The sequence below is a fragment of the Zosterops lateralis genome (assembly GCF_965231275.1).
Source record: "Zosterops lateralis genome assembly, chromosome: 21".
In the NCBI taxonomy this organism is placed as follows: Eukaryota; Metazoa; Chordata; class Aves; order Passeriformes; family Zosteropidae; genus Zosterops; species Zosterops lateralis.
This window is the reverse complement of record NC_139781.1, coordinates 2986327-3002744: the sequence shown is the minus strand read 5'-3', so window position 1 is coordinate 3002744 and position 16418 is coordinate 2986327. Positions and strand designations below refer to the sequence as shown.

At 45.7% G+C, this 16418-nt stretch overlaps 1 protein-coding gene across 4 annotated transcripts in view; it reads left to right on the top strand.

Annotated features, from left to right (window-relative positions):
- The window catches only part of MAMLD1 (mastermind like domain containing 1), a 245354-nt gene that overhangs the window by 163383 nt on the left and 65553 nt on the right, over positions 1-16418 (top strand). The window lies entirely within an intron of this gene.

The window sequence follows — 16418 nt, the reverse complement described above, 5'->3', positions numbered from 1 at the left end:
GTGCCGGGAGCCCCGGCTGCGGGAGCGCCTGTGCGGGAACACCGTCCGCGTGTGCCCGGCACGGAACGCGTGAACAAAACGCGTGCTGACTCACGCTTCAAACTGTTTTGTTTTCTTATGCTGCGGTTTAAGATCGGGGCTCAGAGCAATGGCAGGGTAAACACGGCGCTCGCCGGCTCGGTCCCACGGCCTCCCCCCCGCCGCTCCCGAGGCAGGGGCTGCCCCTCTCCCCGTCAATAGCCGGTCCCTCCTCCCGGTCCCTCCTCCGCCGCCTCTCCCGGCCTGTTGCTCGGCCCGGAGGAGCGCCGGGGCCCGGGGCACCGCGGCTTTTGTTCGTCTTTGGCTGGAGGGGGGGGACTGTCACCAGGGTGACTCGGAGGGATCCCGGGGAGAACGGCCGTTTCTGGGAAGAAAACGCTCTTTGATTTCCTTTCACACCGCCACCACCCCCCCTCTCCGGCCTCCCCCCCCCCCGAACAATAAATTAAAAGGCCGCTTTTGTTTTCCACGGTGCTCCCGGCGGGGGGGCGGCGGAGCCCGGGGCCGGGAAGCGGGGCGGGAGGCGCCGCCGAGCCGCGGCCTGGCCCCGCTGCGGCGTGAGGGGGACGCGCGGCCGTCTCGCCTCGTCCCGTCGGAAGCCGATAAAAACCGACCCTGCGAGCACCGGCAGCTCGCAAGGATCCTCCTGGAAGAGCCGCCCTCCTCCTCCTCCTCCTCCTCCTCGGGCAGGCGGGGGGCACGCCGCGGTCCCTCCCCCGCCCGGCCAGGGGGGATTAACTGCGTCTGGCCCCTCTTGGGGCCGGGGGCGGAGGCGCTGCGGGCTCCCCCCGCCGCCCTGCGGCCGCCCCGGCTGGGGCGGAGGGCGGGCTGTGGGAGCGCCGGGAGGGCGGAACGCTTCCCCCGGTTATATAACGCGAGTCTTCCCCTACTTAGCCCCATAATCCCCGGGTAATGCCCAATGCCGGTGCCTCCGGGGGTCTGCGGGGCAAAGGGGTGGCTGCTGCTCCTCACGGAGCTCCCCCTCTGGGCCGAGCTGGTGTGAGGGGAAAGAAAGGCGCTGATGTGGGACATGAACCGTACGGTGCCCTGAGGGAAGACAGGGAGAGCCGGAACGGCCTTGAACCTGCCGCTCTCGGAGCTGGGTGCTGCTCCCTGCCCCCGATACCCCCGGAACGAGCTGCCGGGGTCGGGCTCTCCTGCTCCGACCCGGGGAGGCGCTGATAGTGCCCGGGGACACCGGGACAGTGCCCGGGGGGGAACCCTCGGCCCGGGGACACCGGGACAGTGCCCGGGGGGGAACCCTCGGCCCGGGGACACCGGGACAGTGCCCGGGGAGCGGGGGGGGGAACCCTCGGCCCGGGGACACCGGGACAGTGCCCGAAGGGAAACCCTCGGCCCGGGGACACCGGGACAGTGCCCGGGGAGGGGGGCGGGAACCCTCGGCCCGGGGACACGGGGAACCCCCGAGCACGGGGGGCTCTTCCCCCCGGCCGCGCTCCCCCCAGTGCAAGGGCGGCCAGAGTTATTCGGTTAAAGTTACACGGCAGCACCTGAAAAAGCAGGGATGTACCGCTGGCACTGCCCATTTTCAGTCCTCTCTCCCTGCCATATGTTTAGAAGGGAGGGGAAAAAATAATTTTAAAAAAGCGCTTTGGGAAGGATGCTCTCAGCTGAAGGAGGAGGTGGGCTGGGGGACGAGGTACAAGGAAATTCCATGTTAGGAAAGCATTAGCAAGGGGTGACTTCTAATGTTTTCCTGCCACTGACGTTGACAGTGACACACATGTGTGGGTTGATATTGGAACGTCACAGAGTTTTTAAACTCAACCAGGAAATAGTCTGTTGCTCAGGGATAAAAAACAAATAGTCTGTACTGTAAGGCAGGTAACATGCAGTTAACAGCCCTCGAGTGAGTGAAAAGCTGTTCAGTGTTCGCAATTGAGCAGCTCAAATTTAATTCAGCTTTTTATTTTCAGAGGGTTTTTTTCTCTCTCTTTTACATGTGATTTTCAACTATTCCTTTTAAGTGATACTTCAAAATCAGAAAAGCACATATTGACAGGGCTTTCTACTGGTCCCTTGTAACTAAGTATTTTGAACTGTAAAGTGTCTTGGGTTTTTTAAAGCTAAGGTGGTTGTTAGAGGGTTTGGAGAGGGATTAGTATTTAAAGGAGTAATTAAAATAAAGTTATATTTTTAAAATTCTTTTGTATGATTTCCTCTTAACACGGGTAGGAGTGTTTAATAAATACAGTGGTTTTGATTTCCTTTTTTTACTGACCCTGATGTAAATGTTACAGTGCAGTAGCATTTGGGATTAGGGAGTTGTGCTAGATGATTTCTGAGGATGCAGGAAGATTTAGTGGAAGAGTTCATGATCCCAAGGTGTCAGGCTGAAGTGGTCACTAACCTCCCTGGGTGTGACTGTAGGACAAGAATTGACCTAAAAATGGGCTTCATGGGAGAGACAAAAGTTAGGGAGGCAGAAGGAAACACAAGGGCAAGAATAACACTAAATAAAATCCCTGAGTCGTCCTGTAGGTTAAGTACAGTGCAACTCACTGGTTCCCAGTAATTTCATTAATAAATGTTCTGTGTTACTTGCTACTCTGACAAAAGTCGCCTTAAAATAACTTTTACGAGTATACAGCCATGGGAAAGTGAAGTAAATCTTGCAGAAGCTGTGACAAATGGGTTTATCCAAACTGGGGGATGGAGTAGTAGAAAGTTGAGCTCCTGAAATAGGGAGAGGGGCAGAATCCCCAGGTTTTCATTGTTCCCTGGTGCTGGCTGTGTCAGCGTTTCTCAGCATCTGGGCAAAGGTGACTGTAAGTTACAATTCATTAGTAATTGGTATGGTCTCCAAATAAAGATAGCTAAATCAGTTTAAATGGTGCTGGCACCTCTCCAAGGAGTCTTTTTTCTATCTGACACATTTGCTGCAAACTTCTTTGAGGAACAATTAATATTGTACACTGCTATATAATCCTTTGTGGGAAGACCAGTGATGTCAAGCTTTCTACCTGATGTTCCAGTTTGACTTGCAATGTTTAAGTTAAAAAAACCCCAACAAAAACAACATTTTGAACTGAAGGAGGCAGAAGACACACCAAGGCTTTGTGTCGAACTGTTTTATATCAATATTGATTTTTTAAGGGGGTTTGTGTTATAAAGAGGGAGCTTTTATCCCCCTGAGCTCTTTGGCAATTATCTTCCTGCCATAAATGTTGATATGCACATAATGGATGTAACTAAAAAATCTCCTTATCCCAGCAGAAAAGGCTGACTGTTTGTTGGAGCAGAGAGAATGCTGAGAGTGTGAATAGACAAACCCATATGTCGCTGGTGAGAGAGATAAATGATGGACAAACAGGAGTTGGTTACTATGGATCAGCACAATAAACCAATTCCCATCATACACCTCTCTTAATAATATACCAGTCTCAATGCCATTGACGGGTAACCTAGGTAGCACCAGTCAACTGTAAGTTTTTCAACTGTTCTTTTATACATCTCTCAAAGAACAGTTGGGACATTTCTAATTTTTTTAGATGTTGAGTGCTAAAATTACACAGAACTTCCTTTCTTGCCAGTAATTTTGAAGGGGAACTTTAGAGCACAGCTGTAAAATGCCAAATGTGCGTGATACCACTGTGTGCTTGTAGTAAGTTTTGTGTTGTGCACCCGTAAAAGGGGTTACCCTTGAAAACGCAATTGCTGAAAAAATATGTGATGAAACTGGTTGGGTGTATAGTACTGCCCTCATTAGGGTTGCTTCAGGATTGGATTGGCTTTTGGAAGATACTGGAATATTTTTTAAAGTGAAAATAGAAATAGAAAAAATACTGTTTAATTTTTAAAAACAGCCCTGTAGAACAGGCAGTGATCAGTACCACAATTTTAACTTTCTGTGACCCATTTCAGGGCTGCCAGCAGCTGAAGGGAAACTTTGCAAAACAGTCTGTGCTTGTATCACCTTCTCCTTCCCTTGTTCTGTATTGTCACTGCTAGTGTTTTGCACAGAAAATTGAAGTCTTTGTCATTTAGAGTTTTCACTTTATGTCCTTGTCCTCTGGTAGATATTTTTCATTGCAGTTGCTATGGACTGGCCTGTTAGCTCAGTTCACAATGAAAGTATATCTCAGGGTGACAGCACTAAGCAGGGCTTGTGGCATTTAGGATGTGACTCCATGGTTTTAGAAGTCACCAGTTACACTACCAGAGAGCAGTGCAGTCAGGGTAGGATAACTTGCAAATGCAAATTACTCCTCTTGGGAGCCCTTCTCACTGATAATATTTTTCATTTTATTAAATAGAGGGAAAAGTATTACTAAGTAATTACTTTCCTTTAAGCAGAAAATACTTATTTTGTGCAGCATTTACTTGCCAAGTTGCAGTAGGTCTTTCAGAGTTAACCTTGGTGTGCACCCTGGGTGAACTGCAAGGTGTTCATTGGGTTGGGTGTAGGAGCTGGGTACACCCAACTTCCTCTTTTCAGGGCCCAGCCTAGCAGTCCTTTTTCATTTTTCAGTAGATGAATCTCAGATTTGATCCAAGAATTACGGGGTCAAGGATCAGGCCCTTCAGTACAGCCAGGGAATTGTGGTGTCCCCCCACCCTGCTGGCTCTCTCCTGATGGGGGAAGTGAAATGGAAGCAAAGCAGGGCTCAGTGCACTATCCCTGATGGGTGAACTTTACCTGGCTCTTGTTGGAACCCTGGAGGCTGAAAATTTCAGGCTTTCTGAGCTGAGGGGTGCTGAACTGCAGAACTGTAACAGGCTCTTTGCTCCTGTGGGGAACATGTTGTGCCCAAAGGGAAGAGCAGAGGAAAGAGCTGCAGGTTTCCTTCCTCCCCTCCCTCCCCAATAGCCAGCTGGGCTGGCTGGAGGACACCTGCCATGCCCAGGGAGTGTGGCGGGAGGCTGTGCCCGTGGGGCCAGTGGGGACCCAGTGGGGCCCAGGCGTGGGAGATGCAAGGGGATGCAGGATTCCATGTGGCCCTTTGCTGGGAGCGCTGCCTCGTCACCACAATGAGCCATTGATAAGCACTGACCTGATTAAAGGGCTGCTGCTCACGGGAGCCTGGGGTGCACCCTGGGCCTCTGGCAGGGGCTGCTGGGCTGCCCAGAATTCCTCTTTGGGAATGGGTGGCCAGGCTGAGGAAGGGGAGACCAGAATTCACTGGAGTGTCCTGTCCAGAGGAAGGGGTCATATTGTGACTTGTTGAGATCCACGGTGCTTTTCCCTGAAGGGACTTGGCAGTTTTATTGATCAAGGAGTGTTACATAAGTACCCCATCAGGCATGTCCTAATTTGTTAATAATTGATGATCTGGGTGGTACAGAAATGCTGGTGGTGTTAAAGGGCTTCCACACTGATCTGCAATCTCTGCAAGGCCCCCTGCTTGTCTTATACTTTAATTGTAATACAGGCATTTTGCTTTTCTCCCCATTTGGTTTTGGGTTTTGTTTTTTTTTTTAATTTTGGTGATCCCACTGCAGGTGCCTTCCCCTTTGGCCAGGGACAGCTGGGTACTCAGCCTGGTGCAGACAGGATAAAGGTTCCCTCTGCAGGGCCAGTTGTTATCTGTGGGAGTGTGTCACCCCACATCAGGCAATCCCTTGAGTGGCAGCAGCACAAGCCCAGGGAGAAGCCTGTTCCTTGCACCTTCCACCTTTGGAGGGAAGGTATCAGTCTGGTGGGGATGGAGGCAGTGGTGCCTCTGCAATTCCTGCACCAGGATTTACCAGCATGGGAGCCAGGATGCTTCTTGCACAGCACAGCACAGGTGCCCTTCAGTTACCCCCCTGTTGATAACAGGCTGTGTTTGCATGGATTTAAAACCTGGCTACTTTCATGTGCCACAGGTAGAGAGATGGGAAAAAGCATTTATCTCTGCTGACACACACATACAAAAGAAATACTGGGTATCATCATCATCATGATCTGTCTGCCTCTTTCTTCTTGCATGTTTTTTCTTTTCTGTGTAAGTTTCTTTTTCTCTAGAATTAAGTACCTCAAAACTGAGCAGGTTTGGGAGTTACACCTACCCCAGACCTACCCTATTTATTGCTTTCAGAGTAACCCAGCACGTTTACTCTGTTGAGGGCAGTGAAACCCATTACCTGCATTAAAATCTGAAGCAGCAAGGTAACTTTCTAGTTATGTTGTGAAATATAATGCCATTGTTGGCTTTTATGAACGTCTCGAGGTGGATTACACGGTGGTTAGCAGGCTGTTCTGCTGGGCAAAAGACTGTCTGTAATTTCAAGTGGTTGATCCTGATCAGGCAGTTGGAGCGGCTGCAGCAACAATCCCTTGGAGCTTTAAATCACATTTGTCACAAGATCTGCCTGGTAGTGTTGGCTGCTCCAAGATTTAGTCCAGCTCCTCAGCATTCCATCCCTTTGGTTGGATCACAGTGGTGAGGGACTTGCCAATCTTCCCTGTTCTTTGTGCCTAATTCTGAAAGACTGGCAGGCTTTATGCTCTGTTTTCTGAAGAGGGCCCAGCTTTACTAAGCTGCCTGTCTGTCAGGGATTAATTTAACCTCTAATTACTACATTTTCTTCACAGTTTGCTGCACATGAGCGTGTTGTAACAAAAGCACAAAGAAGTATGTCATTTTATTTAGCCACTACTCTGAAATTAATTTAGGGGGTACAGAGTCAGATCTGACACACTTGGTGTTAAAATAATTGTGCTGGCATTAGAATTAAAGTACATAATCTTGTTGTTTCTAATGATACAACAGTACTAGTGTAAATAGTGTTGTTAACTCGTTAGTTATAGCCACAGTAATAGAAGTGATATCTGCTTACAGAGAAACACTCAAATAAACATCTCAGCAAAAGTTTCCCCCCAATAATTCAGGGTTTCCTCAAAAATAATGGCATGGTTTCTATTTGATTCCCATCTGACATTTTGGTTTAGGATTATATATCTAAGTGTAGTTTGTTGTTTTTTCTCAAAAGGTCTGCCAAATTGCAGTAAACAAACATTTATGATGGCTTGGGCTTCTTCCAGCCTGGATAACGATTTTTGATTTTTTTTTTTTTAATTATTTGTTTGTTTGTTTGTTTTTAACATGTGGCATCATGGGAACAGTACAAAAGGCCGTATGTCCTGTTGTCCCTGCTCACAGTGACATCAGCAGTGCCACAGTTCATGCTGAGAGCAGCTTGCTGTCTTGAAGGAAGAGAGTAGTGAGTCTGCTCCTCTTATGAAACATGGGATGACTTTCTTCTTTTCCAATTCTGTAAATTTACAACAAAGGTGTCAGTTGTTTTGTTGTTTTGTTTTGGTTTTTTTCTTTTGGAAAGGTTAGAGTTGGGAAATGTAAGCTGTCTTCAGTTTAGGTAAATGAAGCTAAAATGTAGCTAAAAGTCATTGGTGTGAAATGTGCACTCGCAGTCTTGTCATCCAGCACCATGTTCATCAACTCTGAGCCAGGCTTGTTAAAGAGACTTTGAAAATGTAATTTCTCAGTTAATGTTGGATGTGAAAAATCGTTGGTTATGTACTGATAGTTTATTTCTAATGGAAACAGAAGATTGGTTGTATATTTTTGTGTCTTTACAAAGCATGGGCCCAACTCAGTAATTCTCCTTCAGTAAAAACTGTAAGTGCATTTGATGGGAAACTTCCCCTGAAGATTCCCCAAGGTCAGGTAGGACACGGTTAAAGAGTCACATCTTGTATTTCCTTTCTCAAAAGGAGAACTAATGTGGCATCGTTATCCAGGCTTGTGACAACAGTGACACAGGATTGCCAAAAAGACTAATGGGAGGAAAGTGATGATTGATTCTCTTTACAGGAGTAGATCAGATTATTTCTCTGAATTCTTTCTTCAGTTCTCTCAATTCCCAAACTGTAACCAGCTACTGTAATTATTTACTCTAATTACTTCCAATCTACAAGTAAATCAAATTAAGATCAACTGATGTGAGAGACGGGGTGGTTGAGTGAGCTGACAGTCAGGTTTGGAGATGCTCTCGCTGGTCAGAAGTTCCACCGGATGGTTTGATAGCTCTGTGGAGTAAGCAGGATTTTTTGTGGATGAGTTTTCCTATAACAAGCCAAGGCCAAGTAATGCTTATTCTAATTTCAAAGTTGTCAACATTTTTTTTTCAAAGGGTCTGAATATCTGTATCTATGTATTGCTGGAGGCAATTTTTGCAGTACATAGTTCCTAGGTTCTTACTTGTCCATTGTAAAATGGGAATGATGATGCTTTACCTTTACCTTCACACTAAGTATCTTTATCTAGTTAAATAGTTCATAAATCATCAGTGCTTGTTACCAGCTGAGGTCTTTAGAGTCCTTTCAAATAGTTGGAAATTATATTCAAAATAAAGGCAGGTATTTCCCCCCCACCCTCCCACCCTCCCCACTGTGAACAACAGTTGTATTTCTTTGCTTTGGCTGTAATGCCAACTCAGGTGGATTTTTTTCCCCCCAATGTGACATTATAGTGTCTTTCTTTTTGCTGAAACTTCAGAATTTCACATAGGGGTAAAGAAAACATTTGAAGACAAAAGTGGCATCTACCCCCAGGTGTGTACTTTAATGTTTCATTCTCTGTCATGGGTCTTCATAGCTTTAAGTTTTCAGCAATGGTAAAAAAGTCAATATTTTACAAAGACATTTGTAACAGTTCCAAACACACCAGTAGCTTTGTCCCCATGCATTAGTGTGTAACATTTAGTATGTAAGCATTTGCATTAGGTTAAGAATAGTTATGTATCACTCATTTCATGTGGTCATCAGGATGGATACTGAGTATAATTTCACTTTGCTTGGACTAGTTACTTAAAATCTTAATAGGATTTTCACAAGTCCAAGTTTATATAAAGAAATAATTTCTGAATGTATTTTGATACTTCAGTAACCCAGTAGATCTTGCTGATGGCCAGATACTTTTAAGGATTTCGCTTTTTCTGTTATCTTAACTTACTTATTTTCTTAATTAATTGTGTTGATTTAAATAAATTCAGACAGAGAAAAACTCAAGTTTATACAATCTTCTAGTCAGAAATACAGGCAAAAGGTTTTGATCTCTCAGTGTCAAATGGTGACTCATTAAAACAGAATTTTTGTTCCTCCCATTTCAAAGGGTTACTCACTACCAAGCAGTAAATATCTAGTTTTGATGCTACTGCATTGAAGTGCTTGACATTGTTGGTATATTAAGCCCAAAGCCTGTAAGACTGTTTGTTCACAGGCTTCATGGGTTTTTTTGTTTGTTTTCCTCGATTAAAGAAACCCATTGGGGGATTTTCTTCAAGCTTTACCTGTCAGTTTGAGTACAGACTTTGTCTGGATTTTAATAACAGAGGGCCCTGTCCATACTTTAAGCAGTGGGTCATTCAAATTATTTTTAAAAACACATGACCAAGCAAGCACTAATTTCTTTCCAATTTTGCATTGGGTAACATTAGAGAAGGACATTGGAATTCATCTAAATAAAAAAAAATAATTCTTTGTCTTCCACATCAAGGGTTGTGTGCATTTTCTAATACTGCACTGCATAAAGCTGAAAATAAATTGTACTGAAGAGAGATAGACAAAATCCAGCCCAAGGCATGCCCTTTTTCTCCATTTCCATATTAATCTTGACTCTCTGAGCCATCTCTTTTGTCTTCCTGTTCTTACCTATTCTACACATTTGATGGAAGGGCACAAAGGCATGTTTGAATCTTCCATCTCATCTCCTCTTCTTAGGTATGGATTGGTTGGTTTGAATTTACATAGCACTGAAAAGATGTTTTTTCTTGGTTGCAGCAACACTTGTGTTTGACTTGAAGCAGAATGAGAATGCATTTGGGCTTTTCAGTACTTATGAGATATGAATCTTGGTCCCTGATCCCAGGAGGTAGATCAGACTTAATTTCAAGTGAAAGTCTGGCATCTTCAAATAACTTCCCATGTCAGTTAAAGTTCAATATTCTTGAATTCCGGAGATGTAGATGAGTCAAATCTGAAGTTTAGGGCAAGTGTGAAGAATATAAGAGAAAATGTAGATGTTTCTTCTGACGCCGCTCTCCCCTCCCCTTCAGGGCTCCCACAGTCTGTCAGCTGTAACAGAGTGATTTGATTACTTTGTAGTGTTAAGCTAAAGGAATAAATCTGAGAGCCTTGGGAATGGGGAGCCAATCCAACAATCGAAACCAAACAAGCTAATAAACATGAAGCCTTTCTGCTCCGTGCTGCTGCAGAAATGCTGGTTCCAGAAGTGCTTGGGGCAGCCGTGGCCGTGGCCCAGTCAATTAGTGTGAGTACATCCCCTGTACTCACCACCATTAACTGCAGGCTGGGGGTTGACCTCCCTGTTTTGAAGGAGAAGCGTGTGTTTTCTGCTGGTTATAAATTATGAAGATGTTGAATGTCTCAGAGTGAACTGTTTATTGCTCACCACCTCGCTTTCCATTCTCTCTACATACCTGGAAAAAGCTTGAATTAAGCAATCTGAATTACTCTTTCTTTAAAATCATTTTGGCCTTACACATTATCTACAAATTTCTATTTTCCTCTTGTCAATTCTTCTCTCCTCCAGCCCACCATCCCACAAACTAGCCAGAAATAGAGCATTTCAGTGGCTGTCCACAGAGGTGGTTTGAAATCCAAATGACACCCTCAGACTGGTTTCTGGTGCCCACATGCCAGGCTAGGCACAGTCCAGAGTCATGTGGAAGACAATGTACATAGAAATACTGAGAGCACAGCAACAGTGGCAAGTGTTGAGTAGGAAAACTCGTATTACTTGTGTGCATGGAACTGACTGTGGCCATGGGTACTTCTGCAGATAAGACCTGGATTACTTTCAAAGAGCCTTATGCTAGCCTGTAGCTTTAATTTTATCATATCTAAGAATGCCACTAATAGCAAACTAGCCAGGAAATGACCAATTCTGCCTGCCCACAAGACCTCCCTGTGGAGCATCTACGTGTATGTTATTTCAGGGTATTCAGTGGCCAGCTAGTCCAGCAAACATCCATTTGTTGGTGTTCGTGCCTGGAACAGAAACAGGTACAGCCCTTTGTACAAGACTGGCAGAAAATGTGCCATGGAGTGCTTTGCCATCTGCTCCTCAAACCGTAGCGAAGCAAACTGTTAAACTTTGCATGGAGCTTAGGGCTTGATTAACTTCAATTACCATCCTGTGGTACATGTTTGCAATGCCAAGGGGATTAGCTAGCATGTATTTTCAAGAAGTACACGTTCATTATTCAGAAGGGTTATGCAATAACATCCAGTGGTCATTTCCTTTTGGAGCAGAGCTGTGTCCGTGGTGCAGCTTGTTTGTTTGTTTGTTCATCCTGCTGGATCCCGGCACTGAGGAGACACTGAGGAGCAGCACTGCCAGCACCAAAGGAACTGCTCTGTGGCACTGTCTGCATGGGCTGGTGCTGCTGCAGACACTCATGGAGAACCAGGCTGTAGAGGTGAAGAGGTCCAAAGTACGAGGAAGCAATGGTAGGGGAGAGAGAGCTGGGATGGGCTGGGATGGGACCAAAGGGAGGGCAAAGCCAAGCAGACAGGAGAGCTAAGGAAAATGAGCAGGTGTCTGGGAGATGATAGAGGCACAGCAGGTCCAGAACTGCTGGAATCTCTCATGTGCCTGGTCCACAAGGTCCAGCATCTCCTACAACTTCCATTCAAGCAGTAAGTGCTTCCTTGTGTGCAAACTCTATATGTGCTCCTTGGGCACTAACTTCCAGGCATTGCTTTTCTTCATTTCTGTTGTCTCTTTTAAGTTTGCAGCCCTTGTTTTTCCCTTGTACTCTTCCTTCTATGCCTTTGTTGTGGTTGCTCTGCTCCTGGGATCTCACCTGGTGTCGCCTTTCCAGAGGCAGCAGAGCTGTGGCAGGGAGCAGCACAGTGCCAGGGCTGTGCACTCCCCATGAGCACAGGGATGGCTGGGTTGGGTTTGTTTCGTCAGAAGGATTTTCCTTTGGGTGAGCACGGTGCTGGGGCAGCCCAGGTATTGGACAGCTGGCTGGAGCACACAGCTGCTGTTCCCTGTGCAGCTACAGGATGTGCCCCTTGGATGTGAGCTGGTGCTAACTCTGGGGCAAAAGTCAAGGTATGACTGTCCTGCTGTCCTTATTCTGTGAATTTGCTGGTTCAGGCAGAAACAGTGAGGGCAGCTTTCACCTGGCCAAGCTGCAGTTCACTGCAAGCAGGGCAGCAATGGCTGCATGAGCTAAGGTTGAGCTGCAGAAGTTGCTTAAGACATTAAGTAAATAATCTGACCCACATGGAGCAGCAGAAGTGCCCGGAGCAGCGTTGCCAGCCTGCCCCAGGCTGGCTTTCCCTGGGCCAGCCTTCCCCGGGGCAGCCTCAGGGGCATGTCTGCATGAGACCAGTGCACCTTGCTGTGCACCAGGAAGCTGGTTCAGAAGACCATCTGAGCTGCTAATTAAACATCTTTCCAAATCTCCTTCAACAGCAATTTTGGATCTTAGGGTGGCCTTGGATTCTGTGAAGCAAACACAGTAATGTTCTCCTTTACAGCTGGTTCTGAAGCATTGTAGCTTCCCTGAAGTAAGGAGATGTAATTCAGTGTTTATAAAGGCAGACAGGAAAGTAAAAGACTCTTTGGTTCTCTCTGAGAGCTTTTTCAAATGTAGAAAGAATGAGTCACTCGACATTTCATTACTGAATAGGAGCTGATTTACAAGTGCGTATGCCCCGAAATGAATGTCGGTGGATGAACTCCAATAGTTTCCTCCATGACCATGCTGTAAATGGGCTTCAGCCAGTTTGATGTAATTCATTCTGTGGCACTGTGCTATCTTTTGAAATGGAAGCATCATCCTTCTTATGATCTTCTGAATGCTAGAAAGCCGATTAACATGGGAATTCCTGATTAGCTTTAATTCATCTCTACTACTCCAAGAAAGCATAGTTCCTGAATTGCACAAAGGAAGCTTCTTCAAGCACGGATCCAAATCAGTGCACTGAAGATCCTGTTGGTAGGTGTGGTGACTGTGATTAATATTTACTTGATGTCTTTCATCTTCTAAGTGCTTTACACAGAACAAGCATTTCATGTTCGCAAAAGATGTATGAGTTAGGTGAAGTAAGTTTTATTCCCTCAGCTTTATTAATAAAGGCAAGGAAACGGAAGCAAAGAGATTAAAGCAGTTTGGTCATGGTTACAAAGAAGCACTGAAACTGTGTAATTTCATGTTTCTATTTCTGAGTTCAGACTAATGTTTCTTCTTGGTAAGGACAAGCAGCAGGACAGACTTTGGAATAAGAACATCATAAGAACTGAGGGATCACTTAGACTGGTGCCCTGCCAGCCTGTTCTCCTCCTTCCTCCCTTACAGAGGCATTCCCAGAGGTTGCCACCTGCAAAGCATCCTTGAGTCTTTCCTTAGGCCGATGTAATGGCCCACTTTAGTCATTGGTCTGGTTGGACCACTGAGAAATAAGTGTGTGTTGAGATTTCTGGAATAAAAGATTCTCTGCTGAAGTGAATATGATGAGATGCATGTATGATTTTAATCAATTCAATGGCTTACTGCATTAGGAGGTGCTTAAATTGCATTGTTGAATTTTAAGCATGCTAGTGGTCTCATTAATCTGGAAAAATTATTTGTTTACCTTTGGTTTGGATAGGGCTACTCATAGAGCTCTATTTAAGTATACACTGAAGTTTATTGCCAAATCAGGGCCCTGGTTTGCAGCAAAGGCCATGTCATCCTCAACTGCAGACTGGCAGGGAGCCTGTTGAGGGCCCAAAGGTAGTTTTTGGCTTAAAGAGCTTCCTATCAAGATGAGTCAGTGGACAAAGCTTAACATCTGAGAAAGTTCTTGTCTGAGAAGGCATCTGATCTTCTGCAAGAGAAGCCTGCCTGGTAGATGCATACAAGCTGTGTGCATCCTCAATCTGGTTGTGCAGCTGGTTGACTGTAATGGAAACCCTCACCTGGGAGGCTCCCCTGGGAGCCTTCATCCTCCTGTGTGGGGAAAAGCAATTACCTTTTAGTTCCTCCAATCCTACCCTAAAGAAGAAAGAGAAGATGCCCTTGCCTGAAACTGAAATCCACTCAGAGATGGTGAAGCCATAGAAGCCACTTAATTCTGTCTAGATTTGACTGTAATTTGAGCCTCGTGTTTCACGTGGAGTAACGATTTTAGTGCAGCAGTGCGGAGTCACTGGGTGAGAGGAGAGAGGCAGGAGAGAAGAGCCGTGCAGCCCCTCTCCCCTTCTAAAGGCCACGGTTCAAAATGCTTAATTAGTTGTTTCAAACCGGTGGCTCTTCTCCTTTGAGGCAGGAACGATGTATCAGCAAAAGCTGGCCAAATTGATGTAGCAAATCAATTCGATGGTAATCCGTTTATTTAAACTTTGGTACTTAAATTTATAAGCTCTTCTCGAGTGTGCCTGCGCTGCCGTTCATTAGCCCGTATTCTTTTATGCTCTTGCTCAGAGGTTTGTGCTGCAGATAGCAAAATGGCCAGGACATGCCACTCGAAACTGCCTCCAAATGTAATTCAAGCAGGTCTGCAATAATAGTGCTAAAAGAAGAGCTATTTAGCGGCATTATTAATGGGCAAAGAGTTCAGGCAGGATTATGAAAAAGTAAATTTTTATTAAGAGTGGAGGAGCTAGAAGAATGGACTGATTGCCCTGAGTCCTCTGGGCCCTTGAGCAATCAATTTCCCTTTCTAGTATTCAGTTACTTGCTAATTGTATTGATTTTTATCAAATATGTGTACAAATCAATTTTATATTTTAGTGCTATTAAAAGCTTCCTTCCTTCCTTGCAGGCAGTGCTGCTCTGATCATTCTCATTGTCTTCCTTTATTTTAATGCTTTTATCCTAATGCATATTTTCGTTAGGACATGCATGTTTTTCTTTAGGACATTGAACTAGGTTGGGATTTTACCTCAGTGCTCAGGAGTGGAGCAAATAGGTGTCAATCAGTCCAGACCTCTGTGAAGTCAGTGGAACTGTCTGCTTAAGGGAAAAATTGCAGGAAAGGGATGTGTGGTGTCATAAAATGGGTGGGTGCAAGTGACCACACAGTGTGACCCCCTGAAGAACAGGAAGCACAGCTGCCACAGGATGGGGATTGTGCTGCAGAGAGCTTGTAATGAGAAACAGAGGGGATAAATGCTGAGTGTGATGCACTCTTACTGAGTGAAGGGGGAAGTGAATCCTGGGTGAGAAAAATGAAACTCCTGTTTTATTAGGATGACCCCCATTGCTGCTGCAAACCAAGTCACTTAGGCACTTCAAGTAAAGTGGATGCTGGAGACATCTCTGAGCAGCGTAATGTATTGAGCTCTGAACAGAATTCTCCATTTGTGTTTGTTTATGCCCATGGCGATTCAAATTGTTCCTGTCAAAGGTACCTGTTTTCTGAGACTGCACACACTTGTGCTCTCCTTTTAATGTGAGCCACACAGCTTGGCTTTGGGGAGAATCTCTCTGGCTCTGTGTGAGCCTGAGAAATGAACTCTCATAATTTAAATGTTTGGTGTATGTACAGCAATGCCAGAGATGGTGGGGAGACTTTAGACTTTTAGTGGTGTGAGCAACAGTTAAAAGAACAAGGGGAGCTAGCACTCCGCTTTTCCACTTGCCTCTGACTTAATATTAAAACTGGAGAGTTTGTGGTGGTGTGTATTCTGCTCTTACACCCAGGCACTTCAACAAAATACTTCTATACTTTTCCTCAGGAAGGAAGAGTTGCATTAGCAAGTATTTGTGTATATACACATGGTAAAAATACACCTTACATTAAATCATCTAAAATAGTGCTACATATAAAGCACTTCATATTTTACATGGATCACTCTGGTCTTTTTGATTATGTTCTCCTCCCTGATTCATTCTGCTGATGTTTTCTTCCTCTCACAGCAAGCTCAGCAAAAGCCACAGCTTTCTCAGCCTCTCCTCCCTGCCAGCTCCCAAAATCAGAGGTGCTATGGCATGGGAAGACAGACCCAAACCCTCCTGCCTCATCCAATGGCACAAGAGGACCAGGGTGCTGGTTCCCCAGGAGCCCCCAGCCAACAGCTCAGAGGGGAGCAGGCATCCTTTGTGACCCACCACAAAGGTCCCAGTGCCACTCCCCAGCTGCCACAGTGGCTTTTCCTGCCACTTTGGGGTGCTTGGTATGTTTGGCTCCAGTGTAGGCACCACAACCACCATCATCAGTATAATGTTTTAGGAGCTGGTTAGGAGAAACCAGTCCTCTTGTGCTTTGATCTGTGTGTGCAGGGAGTTCCCTGCCTGCATTCCCAGCTGGAGTGGGGGCACAGATCCATGCACAGCCCCCTGTACCCCAAAGGAGCAGGGATGGCTGTGTGGGGGCAGAGGCACTGGCTGGGCACCGCCCGGCCAGGAGCACGTTTTGGTCATTAGGTTTGTACAGCACCTCTTGTATACAGAGA